Source organism: Zootoca vivipara, chromosome 1 (genome assembly GCF_965207765.1).
Source record: "Zootoca vivipara chromosome 1, rZooViv2.hap1.1, whole genome shotgun sequence".
Taxonomy (NCBI): Eukaryota; Metazoa; Chordata; class Lepidosauria; order Squamata; family Lacertidae; genus Zootoca; species Zootoca vivipara.
The window spans coordinates 88,798,684-88,817,970 of NC_142582.1; the positions used below are offsets into that span (position 1 = coordinate 88,798,684).

At 42.9% G+C, this 19,287-nt stretch overlaps 1 protein-coding gene across 2 annotated transcripts in view; it reads left to right on the plus strand.

Annotated features, from left to right (window-relative positions):
- SUSD6 (sushi domain containing 6) overlaps positions 1-19,287 on the plus strand; it is a 61,067-nt gene that overhangs the window by 11,492 nt on the left and 30,288 nt on the right. The window contains exon 1 of one of the 2 annotated variants that reach the window (XM_088669909.1): positions 12,780-13,038. The exons of the other annotated variant lie outside the window; for it this stretch is intronic. The gene's annotated coding sequence lies outside the window, so the exon portion shown is untranslated. Of the gene's footprint in view, positions 1-12,779; positions 13,039-19,287 lie in introns of those variants that run through there. 2 annotated transcript variants of the gene reach the window in all.

Sequence of the window (19,287 nt, forward strand, 5' to 3'; positions counted from 1 at the left end):
TCACAGAAGACCATTGCATTTAATATTGATTAATTGTAGACTACATTTTACAGCCTTCACCTCAGATCATCAACTTGGGTGGTGATTCACAAATGCCTATACTGTACTAAGAGAAGTCATTGTTCCTGATCACAGAAACTAAGAGTATTCTAGGTATAGCGATGAATTATCTTTTCAGATGTCAACTGGGAATTATACAGCATGCCGCTACTAGTAAATTAATGTCCTTGAATCCAGGTGTTTCAGTGTAAGCTTCTCAATGTTACTGTATGCTTTTATAATTGGAAACTGTTCTTTTACTTGGCTTTTCTGTATATAATTATCAGGTAGGCTTAAATAAGAAACAATAGGCGGAGACATATGGGGAGGAAGACTTCTTCACCAGAAATCCTATGGCATAAAAGCCTGAATTCTTCAGGTAGAAATAATAGCCTGAAGTTTTTTAGGGGGAGGGAGAGACTATATATGATCTTTCAGATGTCGCTCTTACACATTCTAAAGTCACATTCAGTAGTGTGTTATTTGTCAGTCTTCTGTAACCACATCTGCTTAAATTAGAAAATGACAGACTTTATTTTAGGACAAATTCTATTACTCTTCTTAAATGTATAGCCCTTTTGTTTTTCTTGGCGCTATAAGATGCTTTAAGATAAAAGTGCTGATGCAGGCTGTGGATAAGAAATGGCCAGGACTGCTTTTGATGCAAGGCAGTGTTTTAATATGGGCTGCTGCTTTAAAATAGTATGCTTTTAAGCCTCAGTATTTGCAGTTTTTGAAGTGGCTTCTGAGCATTGAAATGGTTCTGTATTGCACAGGCTACCAGTTTGATAAAAATACTGTTAGCCTTACTTTTGGTATTGGAGTGTGTTTGTTTGTTGTTTTGCTGCAAGTGGCTACGTTTGATATCTCTAAAGCAAACTCTGTACAAACCTGGGTTGAGGGATGCTTTCTGGGAAAACCTTAATTTTGTAGCTGTAACACGAGGGCAGTAAAAAGTGACTCTGTAGACTTCAATCATCATTTTCTTTTAGACATTATCATTGTGTAGGAATAAAAATTTCAAACTTCTAAGAGGCAGCATAAGAATTTCAGGTGACTGGAATTTTTCCAGTTTACCTTTCATGCACTGTTCCATAATTTTGCAGTAGATGCCAGGCAGTGGAATAGGAGAAGGCTGAATGCAGAATATAGGCTGTGAGCCATCCTTTCAGTTCAGTTAGAAGCTTGAGAATCCAAACTGTGAAAAAAAAATTGCTGATAATTTTCTGCAAACGCATAGGTCAGGGGATTAAAAAGGGGGCAGGAAAAAACCCACAAGAGTATGAGTTCCATTGATCAGAAACTAGGACCTTCTTACTCTGTAGCACTTTTAGAAGTTCCCCAAGTGCCAGGCACATTTTGCAACTGGTGTGGGTCCAGTTGTAACCATGTGGAGAACTCTGGATGCCAGGTTGGCAACTGACATCTCCATAGGCAGAAAGCTTATTTGTTGTATTTATATCCCACCTTTTTCTTCAAGAAGTTAATCCCTACAATGACCTTGTGAGGTAGACTAAGAGGCTGTGACTGGCCCAAGCTCACCCAGTGAGCTTCATGACTGAGTGGGGATTTGAACCGTGATTTCCCAGGTCCTAATCCAACACACTAACAACTACACCACACTGGCTTCCTAGAGTACTAGGAATATAGCTGTTATGGGGCAGCTATATAAATTAAGTACGGTAGGTAAAGGTAAAGGTAAAGGGACCCCTGACCATTAGGTCCAGTCGTGACCGACTCTGGGGTTGCACGCTCATCTTGCATTATTGGCCGAGGGAGCCGGCGTATAGCTTCCAGGTCATGTGGCCAGCATGACAAAGCCGCTTCTGGCAAACCAGAGCAGCACATGGAAACGCCGTTTACCTTCCCGCTGTAGCGGTTCCTATTCATCTACTTGCATTCTGACGTGCTTTCGAACTGCTAGGTTGGCAGGAGCTGGGACCGAGCAACGGGAGCTCACCCCGTCGCAGGGATTCGAACCGCCGACCTTCTGATCAGCAAGCCCTAGGCTCAGTGGTTTAACCACAGCGCCACCTGGGTCCCTCAAAAATTAAGTACGGTAGGTACCGTAAATAAATGTGAGGAAAGCAAAATGTCACTTAGAGAAGGATCTGAAATACTTTCCTTGAAGCTTGAATCTATCCTATTCTGGATTGTTTTATTTGATGTTTTAATGTGCTGTAAACTGCTTTGAGATTTTTTTCCTTTAAATATAAAGCAGTGTAGAAATGAAAATAAGAATGAATTCCACTGCAAAAAACAACAACCCACCTCTGTTGTGTGCCTCGAAATTCTGTTGTGGCAACTGTAACCTAGGTTTAAGGTGCCACTTGGCAATTAGCTTATATATCTAACACTGCTCTGCAGTCTTGTGTAATTTGTTAAGAGATTTCAAATGATACTCTTAGAAACATTCTGTAAAAGTGTCCCATCCTGTTCTATCCTAGTCCCAAACAAATCCCCAAATTTGCAGGAATTAAGTTAATAACCTCTCTCACACACACCCAGATATCTGTGTACCGGTAGTTCCCATATTTGGAGTTTCTGGCCATTCAGTGTTTTACATTAAGTGTAGACTTCTAGATTCAGTTGTATAATATTTAGGAGCAATTTTCTTCTTTTACTTAGTGCAAGGCTGTTAGTTGACTTTTGTTTGTGATTTAGGAGGCCTGCCGTCCTTGAAAAGCTGAGTTTGGCTGCGGTGTGTAAGCCACCTCTAATTTTTGTGTTCATAAAAACTATACGTAACAACAGGATCTTAAACATACAGTACAGTAGTTTCATTTTTGCTTGAATTGAGTTTTTGCATTCACCATTTCCACTTCTTGTTTGTTATTGTTGACTCAGCATTTGAATCTTTATTGGGTTAGCTTTAATCTCTGGCCAACTCTTGGTTAATTTGATTTGTTTTGTGTAGTGAACTGTAAGAATTCAGCACTGTTTGATTTTGATTTCTCCTTCTCAGTTGAAATATCTTTAAAATTTGAACTCTTGTTTAGGCATTTTGTCTTGTGTTGCTGAATCGTTTTTTAAAACCACTGCAGGAGGGACAAATAGACTCTTTTGTTTATATTTAAAGGATTAAAATGCTGCATTCAAGCCAGGCCCACAACCTTAGTTGGCATCTGTCTGTCTCAGGAGACAATGGAAGAAGGCGTCTGTCTCCAACAGTAAAGTCAAACTGTTGAAGAGTTACAGTGCCTGTTGTGTTGTTGGACCTCAACACTTTTATCTATCCTCTCTAAAGACCCAGATCGTCCTATGTCAGCTCACTCGTTCCTCCCGTTCCATCAAGGAGTAGCACTTCTCTCCCTGTCTGTGCAACATAGGTTCCCCACCTGGAATCTGCATACTGTCTTATTGTCTCTATAATGTCCTCCCTTTGAGCTACTCAAGTTGGTCCCTCCTAGGTAAAGGGACCCCTGACCATTAGGTCCAGTTATGACTGACTCTGGGGTTGCGGCGCTCATCTTACGTTATTGGCCGAGGGAGCCGGCGTACAGCTTCCAGGTCATGTGGCCAGCATGACAAAGCCGCTTCTGGTGAACCAGAGCAGCACACGGAGACGCCGTTTACCTTCCCGCTTGGAGCGGTACCTATTTATCTACTTGCACTTTGACATGCTTTCGAACTGCTAGGTTGGCAGGAGCTGGGACCGAGCAACGGGAGCTCACCCCGTCGCAGGGATTCGAACCGCTGACCTTCTGATCAGCAAGCCCTAGGCTCTGTGGTTTAACCCATAGCGCCACCTGCGTCCCGTCTCCTCCTATCCTTTAAAGTCCTGTGCCTCATAGCCACTACCTCCGCCAGAGGCATTTCAGAACCAAATGCATTGTCAGTTGAGAGACATTGTTGTGTTTTCCACAGAGAGAGATAGTAATTCCTTCCTAAGGTACTTTCACAATTCCACTGCCAACAAGACCTGATTCTTCCATCATTCTGCCATTTTCTGGTGCATCTGTCAGAAAAGGCAGGGCACTCCCTTGATGTTCATTGAGAAGTGAAGGTATACATTCATCGTACATAGTCTATACAACAGACCAGCTCGCTCTTCAGCTCCTTTCATCTTCTCCTGATGAGGAAAAGAGTAACCTACTACTCTAGCTGGATGGCAGAAACAATGCATTTTGTTGGCTTGCGTCTCTCTCATCCTGCCTACACCTACTCAACTAGGACAGCAGCACCCTTGCAGCCTTCTCCCTAAATGCCCATCTACATACAAGAGTTTTGCTGAGTGGTCACATGGTCAACATCTTCCACATTCCTTTAGCATTACAAAATTGACACTTTGGCTTCAGCTGAAGCTGCCTTTGGAAGGAGGGTGTTGCAGCACCTTCTTCCAGTCACTGTTTGTCCCACCCTTCATGGGTCTGTACATCCCAATCTGGCTGCATTTGTTTCTGTGAAAGGTTTTTCTGGATCCCATAAAAGCTGCCGTCCGAGCACACCCAGGCTGTCAGCAGCTGTTTATTCCATTGCACCTCATCACTCCCCCCCCCCAATAGTTCCTCCATCATACTTCTCTACCTTTCCTATCAGAGTCTCTGAATTTTAAAGGCAACCTTTCTGTTTAAAGCTGTGTTCCATGCTATACTGGTACCAAATTTCCTTGCTTTCTGGCTTGTTATTTAAAAACTGAAGAAGGAAGGGGAGGAGCTAAAACAGCAACTTACTGTTTGAATTCTTTATTTTTTTGCAAGCTTACAATGTTGCCTACTGACTGCTGGGTAGTACCAAACCTAAATCCCAATCTGGCAACAGTTTTTACAGGATCCAGAAATACTTTTCATAGTAAGTATAATGGATTTGCTTTCTCCCTTGAAGAAATATGCATAATCCTGGTAGTTGTGTGATTTGGGCTAGGCTATCTCCATGCTTTCTAGGGGAGAAAGGCATGAAACTGTTCTGAAAGGTTGAGTCAATGGCCCTGCATGGTTTTCCATGGGCCCTCAAAATCTGAAGAGATAGTAGGTAAAGGTGGATCTGGTGAGCTGATTAGAAGGTAGGTAATAATCCCAGGGGCATATGTGCACTGTGCCACAGGAGACTGCTGGTTTCTGTTGCAGTCTCTCTCTGGGTGCAGCTGCTATAGAGTAACCTTTGTTAGCCCCCTTTGCCTTGCATGTGTATGTAGAGGTGTTCTAACATAATCTTGTATTGTTTTGTTGAATTGAAAACTCATATTGGTGTGACTGAAATTTGTTTATTGTTGTCTCTTTTGATTTGCAAGCTGTCAGTTGCCAAGTTTTCTCTTCCACAGCTACCTGTATAGCCCTATGCTCTTCAGCATCCTGTAGCTAACACATCATGTTTTTAACCTAAGGGCATGTCCAGCTGCACCATGATGATGTTTTTGGACAATTCCTTTAAAGTAGTGCCCTTATCATGTCAGGGTTTGCAGAAAGCAGAAATGTCTTATAATAAACAGATGAGTGGTGATCATGATCTGCTGGTATTTTATTACAGCTCAGTGGACACTTGAGACTGCCTTGGCCTTATCCACTTAGTGTTTCCTTGACTAGCAATGATCTTTGTGATAGATTCCCTTTTCTCCCTTCTTCCTTCCAAAGTGGAAAATCTATACAGTATGTCTTTGGCTATAGGGCACAATACTTCCTTGCCAGCTTTGTTGTCTGGCTCAAGTAACAAGGCATTCTATATTCATGTTGCTGTGCTGCTTTTTCCTAGACATCAGTTAACTGAGTGGTGTCAAGTTGGCCTTCTCAAAAGCAGGAGTATTTTTTTCCTGAGGGTGCTTGGTTTATGTGTACTGTTCTCTTAAAAGTCTGACCATTGGGTGGATGTGACTGTAAGGAATGAATGCTTCTGTTGTCTTCTAAAACATAAAGACTACTGTCAGTAACAATCTAAAGATTCATGGAGATTGTTGGGTTTACAGCATTAGTCCATTTCTCTCTGCCCCTTAGTATTCATTTCTGCTGCAATTAATGGTATACTCAGAAAGAAGTTACACTCTTGCTTAGTTCCCAACCCACTGTTTATTTGGGAATATAATGTTGAAGGCACTTCATTGGATAGTTCATACACTGATACTATCAAAGACAGTGCTATTTCTAGGTCTGGAAGAGACTGGTTCATTTGGTGCAGATGCACGTGTATGAGACTAGTGGCGGACTTTCTGGTTTTAGACCTGGTTGCCCAGTGTCTTTAGTTATGTATGTGCCATTTGCAGAAGAGTAAATTGTTTTAAAGGCATGCCAATAGCAGGTGAATCAAGTTTTGGAGTATCCCAAACAATCTGATACTAGCACTATCAATAAACTTTTATTGTATATAACCAAAGGACTTTACAAAGGACGACAGAGAATTAAATGAACCTTTCATCTAAAATCATGTACATAACCTGTAGCAGTTTACAACATAAAAGGAATTTACAACATTAAGACTTAAGATGGGAGTGCATTCCCATAGCTGGAATGGAGGTTGTTGGCTGCCAGCGCAAAAGTGACTACCAAGTATGTAATATATACGGTAGATGTTTATCTGCTAGGTGTTCAGCTGTCACTTCCTGTATGAATCAACCTGGAAGCCAATTAAGAATTGGTGATATAAATTTTCCTCTGGGCATTGTATACAGGGGGACAAGTCAGCAGGTAGTGTGTGATGTCTTCTACCTGATTGTATCCATTTGTGATCCGGTATTCCCCGATATCTCCCCTCTAAATATGCCAAGGGCATCTGTTGAAATCTTAGTTCTACAAAGACCCTGCACAGTTGTGGGAAGGTCAGAGTCTCAAGGTAACGGGGCCTTGAGTGATTGGTCTTAGTTTGGGGGTACCAAGCGGAGTAGCGGGCAGCAAAGATGGATGCTCTGTCTTGGTTGGCATCCTGATCAAAAATCCAATTTCTAAGGTCATGTGGGCTAAGTAATTCTCCATTTGGAAAATTATAAGCCCTAAGCTTATCTTGGCACTTTTGTGCCCAGCCCTTGTCCTTAGTTGCTCTAACCAGCAGAGCTTAGTAAGAGTGTGATCTTCAAAGGCATTTAGCCTGCACCAGTATCTCAGCTAGGCTAGATCAATTCTGGTTGCTACTGAGGGAAGGCCCAACTCGGCTCTGAGGTGGGCTGCAGATGTCCCACACGGAAACCCCAAAATCTGCCTCATAAATTTATTTTGTAGGATCTCTATTCCAGATTTGACATGAATTCCTCATATCTTAGCCCCATTGAGCATTTGTCCAATGATTTTAGAGACAAATATCTTAATAGCTGGATTGATTAACTGTCTGCCCTTTGAATGGAAGAACCTATATAGCTGCCCAGTAGAACAGCCAGATATTAGCTCAATTGCTTCCAGATGGGATTTCCATGATGACTTTCCATCAATAAGTAAGCCTAGATATTTAAATCTGGATACTTGCTCAAGGGTGTGACCGTCTAGAGTCCACCTGGACTTGGTAGTCCTCTTGCCAAATACAGTGACCTTGGTTTTATGGTAGTTAATTTTTAGATACTCTTTTTTACGCAGCCGTCCAAATTTAACCAGCATCCTTCTAAATCCAGTTTTATTATGGGATAACAAAACTAAGTCATTGGCATAGAGGAGAATTGGCACTTTACAATTCCCTAGGGTGGGAGCAAAGAAGGATGGGGATGCCATATCAGGAATGAGATTATTTATATAGTAATTAAATAGGAAGGGTGCATGTATACATCCTTGCTTGACAACTCCGTTAACTGGAATTGTCTGTGAGAAGGGCACATTAAAAGCCTAGTCTAACTAATCAAAGGCCGAGGAGAAGTCAATGAGTGCAGCATAGAAAGTCTTATGTGGGCTTTCGGTGAATTTACAGATTAGGTGATACAAAACAAATACTTGGTCTGTGGTGCACTGACTGCTCTTCTTAAATCCTGTTTGTTCTTGTTTGCTGTTCCATTCTAGAATTTTATTTAGTAGATAGGAGTATAATTTGGAAGCCACATCTAGGAGACTGGCACTATATTTTTTAAGAAAGCTGGTAAGGGAAAAATAGAATACCAAATATAAATCAAAACAGGAATGCTGGATTGGTAATTGAGGGTTGCATTTGCTTTCCAGGACCCTGATTTTTGTGTATTTGTACTGCTTGACTAAGCTATAGTAATACAGGCTAGTTCATTTTTAAGGACTAGTCCCCCCCCCCAGAATAATAGCTAGGGCAGGGTTTCCCAAACTTGGGTCTCCACCTGTTTTTGGACTAGGGCCCATCATCCCTGACCACTGGTCCTTTTAGCTAGGCATGATGAAAGTTGTATTCCAATACCAGTTGGAGACCCAAATTAGGGAAACCCTGAGCTAGGGGATAACACAGTGAAAGTTCAAATAGGATTAACTAGGCTTGCATGTGACAGAGGCAGTTGATAGGAAATGTCTGCCCAGTGCCCACACACTTGTCATAAGTTGAAGCAATACAGATAGCTCTAGTTTCATTGCAGGATGGTTTTAATATACTGTATTATTAATAGATTGTTTCCATTTATATACCACTCATCGCTCAAAGTCACAAGCTGATAATAAATAAAAGGGTAAAGGGTAAATAAAATACCGAATCATGGGCATAGGCAGGGGGGCAGCTGCCCCCCCTAGAAGCAGGGCCGGCGCATCCACTATGGCCAGGACCCCGGCGGAGCGTGCAGCCGGGGGCGAAAGCAGGGCCGTCTTAAGCCTCCAGCCCTTGAAGGGAAAAGGGGGTGCTGTGGTGCGGGTGCGGGCGAGGCCCGGCTTAGGAGGCCGTCCCCATTGCGGCGAAGGGGGCCTTCCTGCCCTGGCGAACTCCTGTCTGGCTGCCCCCTTTCCTGGCGCAGCGGTGGCTGCACTATCGCCGGCGCCTCCCCAGCTTTCCTATCCGTGATGAAGGCGCTCGCCTTTGGCCAGGGTCTTCTGGATTGGGCCATCGCGAGGCAGCGGGAGGAGCTTGGCTCCGTCATCTGCCTGCCTGCAAAACCGTGCAGGGGTTGGCAGTTGCTGAGAGCAGGGCCGCAAGGAGAGAGGGGCATCTGCGCGGTTGCAGATCTCTTTCTCTCTCTCGATCTCTATTGCACTCACTTTTCTATTTCTTGCTTCTCCAGCTGCATTACAGGTTTTCCTCCTCCCGGAGCCTCCCACCTCCTTTTCTCCTCCCCTCGAGGAGACGGCGCCTCGTTTCAAGCTCTCTTTCTTCCTCTCCCCCTGGCTTGTCAGTTCCATTAAAGAAATGCTCTCCCATCTCCCCATCACCTTCTCGTCGTGAAATTTAAATGCTGTTTTGACACCCTCCCCCCCAAAAAAGAGAGAGACGGAAGAAGGGCACTGATATCACCCTGCCTCAGAACTGAAAAGGAAGAAAACGAAGGCGAAGGGATCTGGTTCTTAATTTTTAACCATTATTGTTTTGTTTTGTTTTGTTATAACTCTCCAAGCTGCTGCGTGGAGGAGAGATCCTGGGGAGGGAAGAAGCCCTCCCAGTGCTTCCGATTGGCGCAGCCGCACCATCTGCTCGCCCATCGGGGGTGCCGATTGGTGCAGCCGCGTGATCCGCCCGCAGGGGCTTCCAATTGGCGTGCCCAACCGCCCATTGGCGCAGCCGCCCGCCTGCCAGGGGGTGCCGGCGCTTCTCTGCCACTGCCGCCAGCCATATAGTTGGTGGGATGCAGCTGGCTTGGCTCGCAGAGCGCCCCCAAGAGGCCAGTGCTGCGCTTGGCCTTGCTGGAGGGCGTGACGGGGAGCTGGAGGGAGGGCGTGCTGCGGTGGGCGGGAACGCCAAACTCGCGCTCTGCCGGGCTGTGCTCCGCCTCCGCCTCTGTCCATCAGCCCGGCGCCTCCGGCTGCACTTTCCCCACCCACTTTGTGGCCCCTCCCCTTCCGTGCCTTGCCCTCGCCCCTCGCCCCCCCTAGTTTTGATGCTGGGTACGCCCCTGTACCCAATAGACATGAGCAAGCAGGAGCAAGGTTGCACTCCCCGTTTCTTGCGCTCTACATAAGTCATTAATCACAGTGACGAAGGCCAACTCAGTTCTGTGGCCAGGTCTGAGCCCAGATTGGAATGGAGCTAAATAATCTTTATCCTCCATGAATGCTTGCAGCTGCCCTACCATGGCCCTCTCCATCACCTTTGCCCAAAGTGGGTATTTGCAACTGGTCCAAAGGATCCGGATCTGGTTTCTTTAGGAGCAGTAACACAACTGCCTCTTTCAGTGCAACAGGGACCACCCCCTCATGCAGTAAAGTGTTAACCTCATTCTGGACCCAACCAGTCAGTCTCCCCTCCTGCTAGATTTAATAAGTCAGGGGGTACAAAGCTCAAGGGGGCACATGGTTGCATGCAAAGTTTCAACGTTGCTGCTTTTAAAGGTTGACATTCTGACTGGCTCTCCCCTTGCATGCTGTCTCAATAATCAACCCTTTAAAAAAGCATTTAAAAATATTTTATGTGTGGGTTCCACTGAAGTTTTGTTTAAAGTAAAGGGTTCCACCACTGCAAAAAGTTTGAGAACCTGTCTTGGGTCATAGCTCACTTGCTGCTGCTGACATTGATTGATTCCCATTTAATTTAAGTTCAGCTAATTTAGCCTGGGTCCAGCTCATTGTATAATGGTAAAAAGGGATTAACTACATTTTTAATGTGTTTGCTGCAGGTCTACATTAGTAAGAAAGAGGTTGCTTTTCCTAAGCAAGCTGTACTTAGTAATGGGTCCATTTTTTAAAATGCAGCTGTTTAAAGTGCAGGCTTCAGGTGTGGTCTGGTGTTCCAAATTTGGATTTGAAGCACTGCAAACTCAAATCATTGAACTCTACTGCACAGCTGCTAGATTTCTGAATTTCTATAGGAGCCACAGTCTGATTTGAAAGAGGAAAAATGGCTTTGTTTTTCTTGAGTCATCTCTCTAGCTTATTCTGAATAACTGCATGGCATCTAATTGTGCTGGTGATGCAGATGATAAGCTTCCAGTCTGTACTGAAGGTTTGTATGAGTGGTTTTTAAAAAAGGATAGAGAAGGGTGTTATAGTTAGTAGTAACAAGAGAGCCTGTGAAGCCAATCTCAAAAATTTATGGGCCCTTAGCATACTTTAAGGGCCCCCAAGGAATGTTGGTAATGAACTGCAAACTGATTGGCCCTGTGTGCCATCCATCAATCCAACAAGTTAAAAAGCTTGTAAAGAGGCTAAATGCACTTGCCACGACTGCAGTAAAGCTCACAGTTTCTGGCATAGTAGATGAAAGGCAAGGTGGGGTGGGTGGGAGAGAAGAGCTCATTGCATACACAAAGATGGACATTATTGGGTGGTGGGACAGCAGATACAGTGTTATAAACTGGGATAGAAAAGCTAGGAACCAAATGGCTCCTGGGATCTGGGTTGTGGGTGCCAAAACATAATGAGTCGCCATTTAGTCGGCCACACTTTTTATTTATTATTTTGATGCACATGATGAACCAATATGCAATTCACATAAGTGACTGATCGTTAATATCACAGTGGTTTTTTTGTTAATACATTTTAAATTTAGTGTTTACAGTAAAAATATTGGTACCTCAGTTTTCAAAACACTCTACTCTTTATTGTTAAACTCCTTAACATACTGTCTGTCCTTAACATATATTTTGAGACTTCAAAGCACATAGGTAAAGGTAAAGGGACTCCTGACCATTAGGTCCAGTCATGACCGACTCTGGGGTTGCGGCGCTCATCTCGCATTATTGGCCGAGGGAGCCGGCGTACAGCTTCCAGGTCATGTGGCCAGCATGACAAAGCCGCTTCTGGCAAACCAGAGCAGCACACGGAAATGCCGTTTACCTTCCCGCTGTAGCGGTCGCTATTTATCTACTTGCACTTTGACGTGCATTCGAACTGCTAGGTTGGCAGGAGCTGGGACCGAGCAACGGGAGCTCACCCCGTCGCAGGGATTCGAACCACCAACCTTCTGATCAGCAAGCCCTAGGCTCTATGGTTTAACCCACAGCGCCACCTGGGTCCCTATTCAAAGCACATACATTTCAGCAATTCTTGAGTGTCACCCAGGCACAAAAAATGGCACCCACCTTTTGAGGTTCTCGCAAATGGAGAATCTTTAGGTGCGAAATGTGCCTGGCGCCATGCTAATTTTGAACCCTGAGCAGATATGCTTCTCCCTTTGGAAGACCTTCCTTCTCCCCAAAGGACAAGAACTCAAAATTCTTGTTGTTACTCCTTAAAGAGTGGACTAGTTTGGAATATACATTGTCACATGAAAATGGTGGCTTTATTTCTTCATTTTAGCAAATGGGGAAAATCTTGGATGTTTCAAATTCTGCCCAAGTTTGGTAACACTTTCTGCTCTGAACTATTCTCTTGACCTCTTAAAGAATTTGCAACTGTGGAAAGAGTTGCTTCCTGGCTGCGTCTGGCCAGTCTATCCCATACTTGTTTGCCAAAGGTGGAGCCAACAGAATGAGTCTGCCTTTATAGAGAAAAGTATTTTTAGATACCACAGTATCGGTTCTGAGCAGCATTTCTCATTTCTGACAGCTACTTCGCATACTTTCAGACACCATGACGTCATATGGTCAGCATGAGTTGAGGAAAGAACTGATTTTTTAAATTTTTAAATAAAAGATGGGGTTTGTGTTTGCTCTAAATGAGTTAAGGCAGGCTTTCAGTATTCTGTATCTGATACAGGCCATATGGCATTTCTAGTGAAACCAACAGATGTTTCTCTCACTGTGTCCTTTTCCTCGGTTGCTGCCTGATCTCTTCTTTTGTTCCCACATGTCCTGTCTGCAGAGGGCCGTCAGCAGTAACGCAGGCAGCAATTGTTGCTGTGTGTCAAGTTATTGGTGTGGATTTTATAATACAAAAATTCATGGACAAAGGAGCTGCTCACCATGTAGAAATAAAGCCTGTCTTTTCAAAGAGTTCAGTAACTGGATCCTGGCTTCTCAGTCATCATCTTTACCGAATATCCTCTCCTTTGTGTTGTGCCTGCTGCTGTTCAGAGCCAATTTAATATAAAGCTGAATTTGCTCAGTGGCTTGCATTTGTGGTGAGTGAGCCTACCCTCTATACAGCTTTTCACTGCTTTTGTTTCTCTCTCTCTCTCTCTCTCTCTCTCTCTCTCTCTCTCTGTGTGTGTGTGTGTGTGTGTGTGTGTGAGATGAGAGAGAGAGAAGAATCTGTGTAAGAATAAATTGTGGGGAGTTTTCTGCCAGTCCCACTGACTGATTTGTATGTACTCAAGAGGTGCTGTTGGGTTCCTGTTCTAAGTGTAGAAGAAAAAAGCTTGGCATACAATAGGCTGTTCTGAAGAAGTATTTGCAAATATCCATCTATATGGAGCAACTTCTCCCACAACTAACACAGAGGGAATAAATCATAAAGGCTGAGAGAGCCATTGTTCTCTGAAATGGGTTTCTTGAATAGCTGTTATGTTCTTAAGCTGATTATGTACTAACTGAAATTCATACAATATTTAAACTGTTGTGAAAAAAGGGAACTCTAGACATTTTTAGATGCTTCCAAATTCACATACCAGGTGTTTCATTTGGACGTACCATATCAAATATTTGGTTTTAGTTTCTGTCATTTTCGCAGGGCAAAACAGTATCCTTCAATGTTGTCATCTGCCCCTATACTGTAATAGAGAGAGGCGGCAGTTACCCCCCTGCATAGATTCTCACATGTAGAAAATTAACATTTTTACCAAAAAGTGTGCTCACAGCTTCCTAGAAATAAACACAACAGCAAATGGGGTAAAATGGCAATGTGGTGCTGAGCCCCAAAGACTGAGCAGATGCTGGAAAGTGAAACTTATAAACATCTTGGGGAACTTATATCCTTCTCTAAAACTTTCCCCACCCACAGGTAGTTAAAACAGAGTATTAATGTTTATTTGCTCTTGGATGTCAGTTTACTGAAACATCTATAATTTGCAGCATGATATTATATTTAAATATGTAGCTGTGTTATGGACTTCCTTTGTTTCGATGCAACTACGAACTTCATTATTTTATTTATATGAACAGAGTTTCTGCTTCTTGGCTCACAGCACTTAATATACAGTGTAACTGCCACATTTGACCAATAAGAAATAATTATGTAAAAAGCCTAGTAATTGTCGTATTGGGTGCAATTCTGTGGGTACAAATAAATGAATATAAGGAGTAGTCATACAGGAAGTTCAGAGAATAAACAAAGTATCTTCATTCAATAAGCATAGAATACTATGCTATAGATCAGGGATCCCCTACCCTTTTTGGCCTGGATGGTTCATTTGGAAAACTAAAACTGCTGTGGGCAGCATAAGATAATAAGAAAAACTGGTGATGCTGAGACCTCCACAATAGGCAAACCATTTGCACACACCAAATCAAAAAAGCAGATACCATCACTCCCAAACCAGGCAATCTCCCACCAGCAAAACATTCCCACAACCAAACAGCCCCCCCCCAAGAACATCAGTTAAAAAATTAATAAACAAAAGGCAGGTGCTCTTGGCAAGTACCATTGGCAGGTGCTATGGGGGTGTCTGAGGGTGCCATGGTCCCCACATTTGCATCACCAGCTACAGAGTGTGCACATAAATTAACAGAATGATAGAGTCAGATGCACAGTTTGCATCTATTGTTATCTCAAGGACCATGTGGTTGGTTTGAATCAAAGGGCGTACATGCTTCAGTTTCACATCAGATCACTTGATGAGAGGGAAATCAATGGGGAGGAATTCAGTGCCATGCTCTTCTGATTAGTTTATTTCAAGGATTAAAACTGATTATCCATGGCAAACGAAAGTTACTGGTACTCTTTAAAATTGATACCGGTACTTCTTGGTACACTGGTTCTCAGATTGTTACTTCTTTATTCCTCTTTCTTGTTTCGGGGTCCCCTTTCCTTCCCAAGAAAAACAATTTGTAAACTCAGTTTTTTTCTCTTAGACACAGAAAAATGATATTTTGGCCCCAATTCCACTTGCTCAGCAAATTAGTGGAAGTCAATGCAAGGGATTCCACTAGTGCCCCTGTCCCACGCCACCACCAAATCCACTCTGGATGGCCAGGAAAAACCCCAGAACAATGCACAGAGGGAGGATAAGGAAGTGCATTCTTTCTGACAAGCAGGGACAAAATAAAGGACAAAAGCTACAATTGTAATAGCTCCCCCAGAAAGGGTGTCAATTGAACACACTGTTATATATTTGATTGTTTTCCTGATGCTTGGTATGTATGAAAATAGGGTTTTCTAGCTTGCATGCTTTTGCTTGGGCTGTCTTATTGGGGCCAGGAGGTTTCCTGATATTTTATAGAGAAGAACATTTGGGGGTTTGAATTAGTGGTGCGTACTACTCTCTCTTTCTCTCTGTGTGTTCTTTCCTATTCCTGTTAATAGCTAAACTCAGGTTTGTTTCAAGCTAGTTTTCTGCTGTGGTTTATAAGTATCTACGGTATGTGTTCATTCAGAAATCTTCCACCCACTGACATAGCAATTACATTTCCCACAGAATGTTATCTGCAGGGGTTTCCTTTATAAAATCTGTATAATGTGATCCTTTTAAGCAGATGAAGGGTGGGGAATTCAGCATAAAATTGTTGAATTTTCCTTTCAGATGTAGATTAGAGGTCTTGTTAAAGATGGGCTTTTACCTTTTGAACTTGGTCTCCTGCTGCTCTCCTCTTCCTCCCCTTTTATGGCCTGTGCCCCCCTTGGCTTTAGAGTGACAAAAATCCCTTGGTGCACACATGTTTGGCCAGAGCTTCATATCTATTGAAACTGATTTGAGGCCTTACTAAAAAAGGGTGCTTCCTGGTAGGTGCTTAGATTTTGGGAAGCAGTCCCCTTTTTTTAGATAAACTGTTGACTAATTAAAAATGCATTCTGTTGGAGAATTAGTGCAAGCAAAGAAGCTATGCAGCAGTGAGAGTGAGCAGTAATTATGTGGAATCCAGTTGCTGAGCACTTTACAAGCTTCTAACACCTTGGGTTGAAAGAGGTGAAGAATGAAAGAGAAAAAAACAGGAGTATCAGCCCTTTAGGTCAAAGGCAATTAAATACAGGCAATTAAATACAGCCTATCTTGTGACTTGTTGATCAAAGGTAGGCTTCCACCCTAGCTTTTGAAATCAGCCCAGGTAGAATTTGCCTTCAAGCTGCTGCTGAGATTTATGCAGCTGGTGGCTGAATATTTGACACTTGAGATTGTTCCCAGAAGCTTTTTCAAACCTAGACCTGCTTTGACTCTATTCAGCAGAATTTTATTGCCTCTAGGTAGGAAGCGTGTGAGCCTTAAATTTATTTTGAAGAGCCCCTTTTCTTTTCCCCCTCCCTAAAAATACAGCCTTGGCAAACATTATCCAGCAAAGTAAAGGTGCTTTTGTAAACAATTTGTCTCTATATAGTTATGATGAGTGTGCATCTACCAGGGTTATTTACTGCCAAGAAACTGAGATACGTTATTGAGTAAGAGGGAAAATTTGAGTAACAATAGCTGCTTAAGGAGGCATGCTCACATGCATTTGAGAGTAGAAAGCTTCAGTATTTTCAAACAAAGGAATGTGTTGATCTCTTGCTACTTCAAAAGGCAATGATGGAATGACTGGAGTGGTCTGTGGATTAATTCACAAAGGCAGCAGCTTCAAAGTAACTTTTCCTGGCTGCATAATAAGAGAGAACAATAATAAAAGATTTGAATAGTGCCTGTCTTATGTGTATATGTGTATTGGTTTGATAGGAGGTAAATATTGAAATACTTAGAACCTGAAACCCCATGGGACTAGGAAACATCTCTCCATAACCAACCCACCCTAGCTGCTTGGCTTTTGTTGCTTTGTGATATTACAAGATTAGGGTAAGGGTTGGGAATTTTCCGCAGGAGGTGTAGACCTAGACATAGCATTAAAGTGTCATGTGCCTAGTGCTTCATAGGACTAGGAAATAGATGGGCTTCTGTTCGATTGTTATGGTGTTTTGGGTGTGCAAAGGCTTTCACCATCCTTAAGCTATTCATCCTTGCAGCAACCAATAGGAGTCACGCTTGCCCCACTTAATGGTTGATGAATGCTGAATGAGTTGAGATGTTTAAGCAGATGCTTTTACAGTGGTTTGAGAGGTACTGCCCTCTGTAAGAGCTCTGTGTCAAGGATTTTTTTAAAAACCATATGACCTAGGTAAGTTTGCAAACTTAGACCTAGGTAAAATTTGCAAACCGGGACACTACTTCCAGTTTTGCAGAGTTCATAAACAGGGCTGTTCTTAAACCGAGGTATCACTGTATTTCAAAGGCATTTCTTAAATTATCCACATAATTTGAAGAGTTAACAATTAAAAGCATAAGTTCTGAAACAACTGTGTTCTCAAAAAGCTTTGAACTTAACTTAAAACCACTGAAAATAAACCACAAAAAAGCAGATGGAATTTCTACAGACTAGACTTTAAACTAGTCTTTCTTCTATTGGCTTACTGTTAGGGCACTTTCCCCCTTGAGATTACTGTTTTTTTTTAAATCCTGTTTGGGATGAGTTCTTTTTAAATTAATTTGACTTAGTTCACACAATCCAAAATTTGGTATTAATTTTATTAAAATATTTATAGAATGCCTTCCTGGACAAATAAGGGTTGTCGACCTTTTTACCCCCAGGGACACATTTGTGTTTTTGATCAAGTACCATGGACACCAACCTCTCTGATCGCTTCCCTCCCCCACCATGACAGAAAAAGAGAGTGTGTGCATACAAACACAAACTTTGCTTTTCCAAGGGATCTAGGTAAAAGTCAGGTAAAGGTAAAGGGACCCCTGACCATTAGGTCCAGTTGTGGATGACTCTGGGGTTGCGGCCAGCACTCATCTTGCTTTATTGGCCAAGGGAGCCGGCGTACAGCTTCCAGGTCATGTGGTCAGCATGACAAAGCCACTTCTGGTGAACCAGAGCAGCACACGGAAATGCCGTTTACCTTCCCGCCGGAGCGGTCCCTATTTATCTACTTGCACTTTGACATGCTTTCGAACTGCTAGGTTGGCAGGAGATGGGACCGAGCAACAGGAGCTCACCCCGTCACGGGGATATGAACTGCCAACTTTCTGATCGGCAAGCCCTAGGCTCTATGGTTTAACCCACAGCGTCAGATACAATACAATAAATATGAGCCTGGAAGTGTGTGTCATTCTCCAAATTCAGTTAACTTAAGAGTTTGAGTGCTGCGTGAAGCCTTTTCTGACATGGAAGTGAATACTATAGCCCTTGGAATTATTGCTTGCATTAGGTGATACTAAATTGTAAATATCTGTGTACAGAATTCTCACAAATGCCCAAGATCTGGGAGGTTCTTCTTGATTGGAATCTTGGAGTTCGGCTTATGTGAGCTGCTGAGATGAATAAATGAGAAGTCAGTGAGAAAAGGAGCCCTTTTGGGAGGAAACTTCAAAAGGTGGAGGCGTGCTATACTTTTTATTACAGTTATTTATACTGCCCCCCCCTTCAGGATATAAATTCTGCCAAAATGACTCACAAGTAACTTTTCAGTTACATATTTCACCCCGTGAACTTGGGGTGGGGTTAAGAATCAAGTACTTCAGCTCCAGCTGATAACTTGGTTTAATTGGCAAATAGTGTTGATTTGAAGGCCTTGATATCACTGGTACTGAATATCCAAGGTGTGCCTTCTCCCTCCTCCCACCCCAGTGAATAAATAGCATAGGTTTAGTTGTTCCTGTATGCAAGTGCATATTCATTGATGGGTTTCATAGAATCAGAGAATTGTAGAGTTGAAAGGGACCTCGAGAGTCATCTTGTCCAACCCCCTGCAGTGCAGATATTTAGAAATCCAGTTCCAGGAAGTTTTTGTACTGATTTGGGATTGAATGTTTGAGAGTTATAACAGCTGTAAACTGTGTTTGAATACATTATTAACCCCCTGAAGCTACTTGCCAGAGGACAGGTTTTTGTTTATTCATTTGGCTTCCGTTCTGAATATAGAAGGTGACATACACCATTGGCTTGAATCTAATAGTCCACAGGTAGGAATGATGTCACTTCCCTGAATTTAAATAGCTACATTCTTTTGTAATTCAGAGGTCTGGCATTTCTGCTCAGCAGCTTGTTTTTCTCGCTGGCTTCCACTTATACGGCAGTTCCTTTCAGGTAGTGTATGTATTCTGACTATTTTTCTCCCTTGGGGGTTTGGTTTCTGTCTCCTTCCAGGTGGCTAATGAAGGATTTTGGTTTATTTATCGTAGCTGTCTAGTCTGTCATATCTGTGTGAGTGGTTCCTTTTAAAGACCGATGCCTCTGTCTAGTAAAACTGG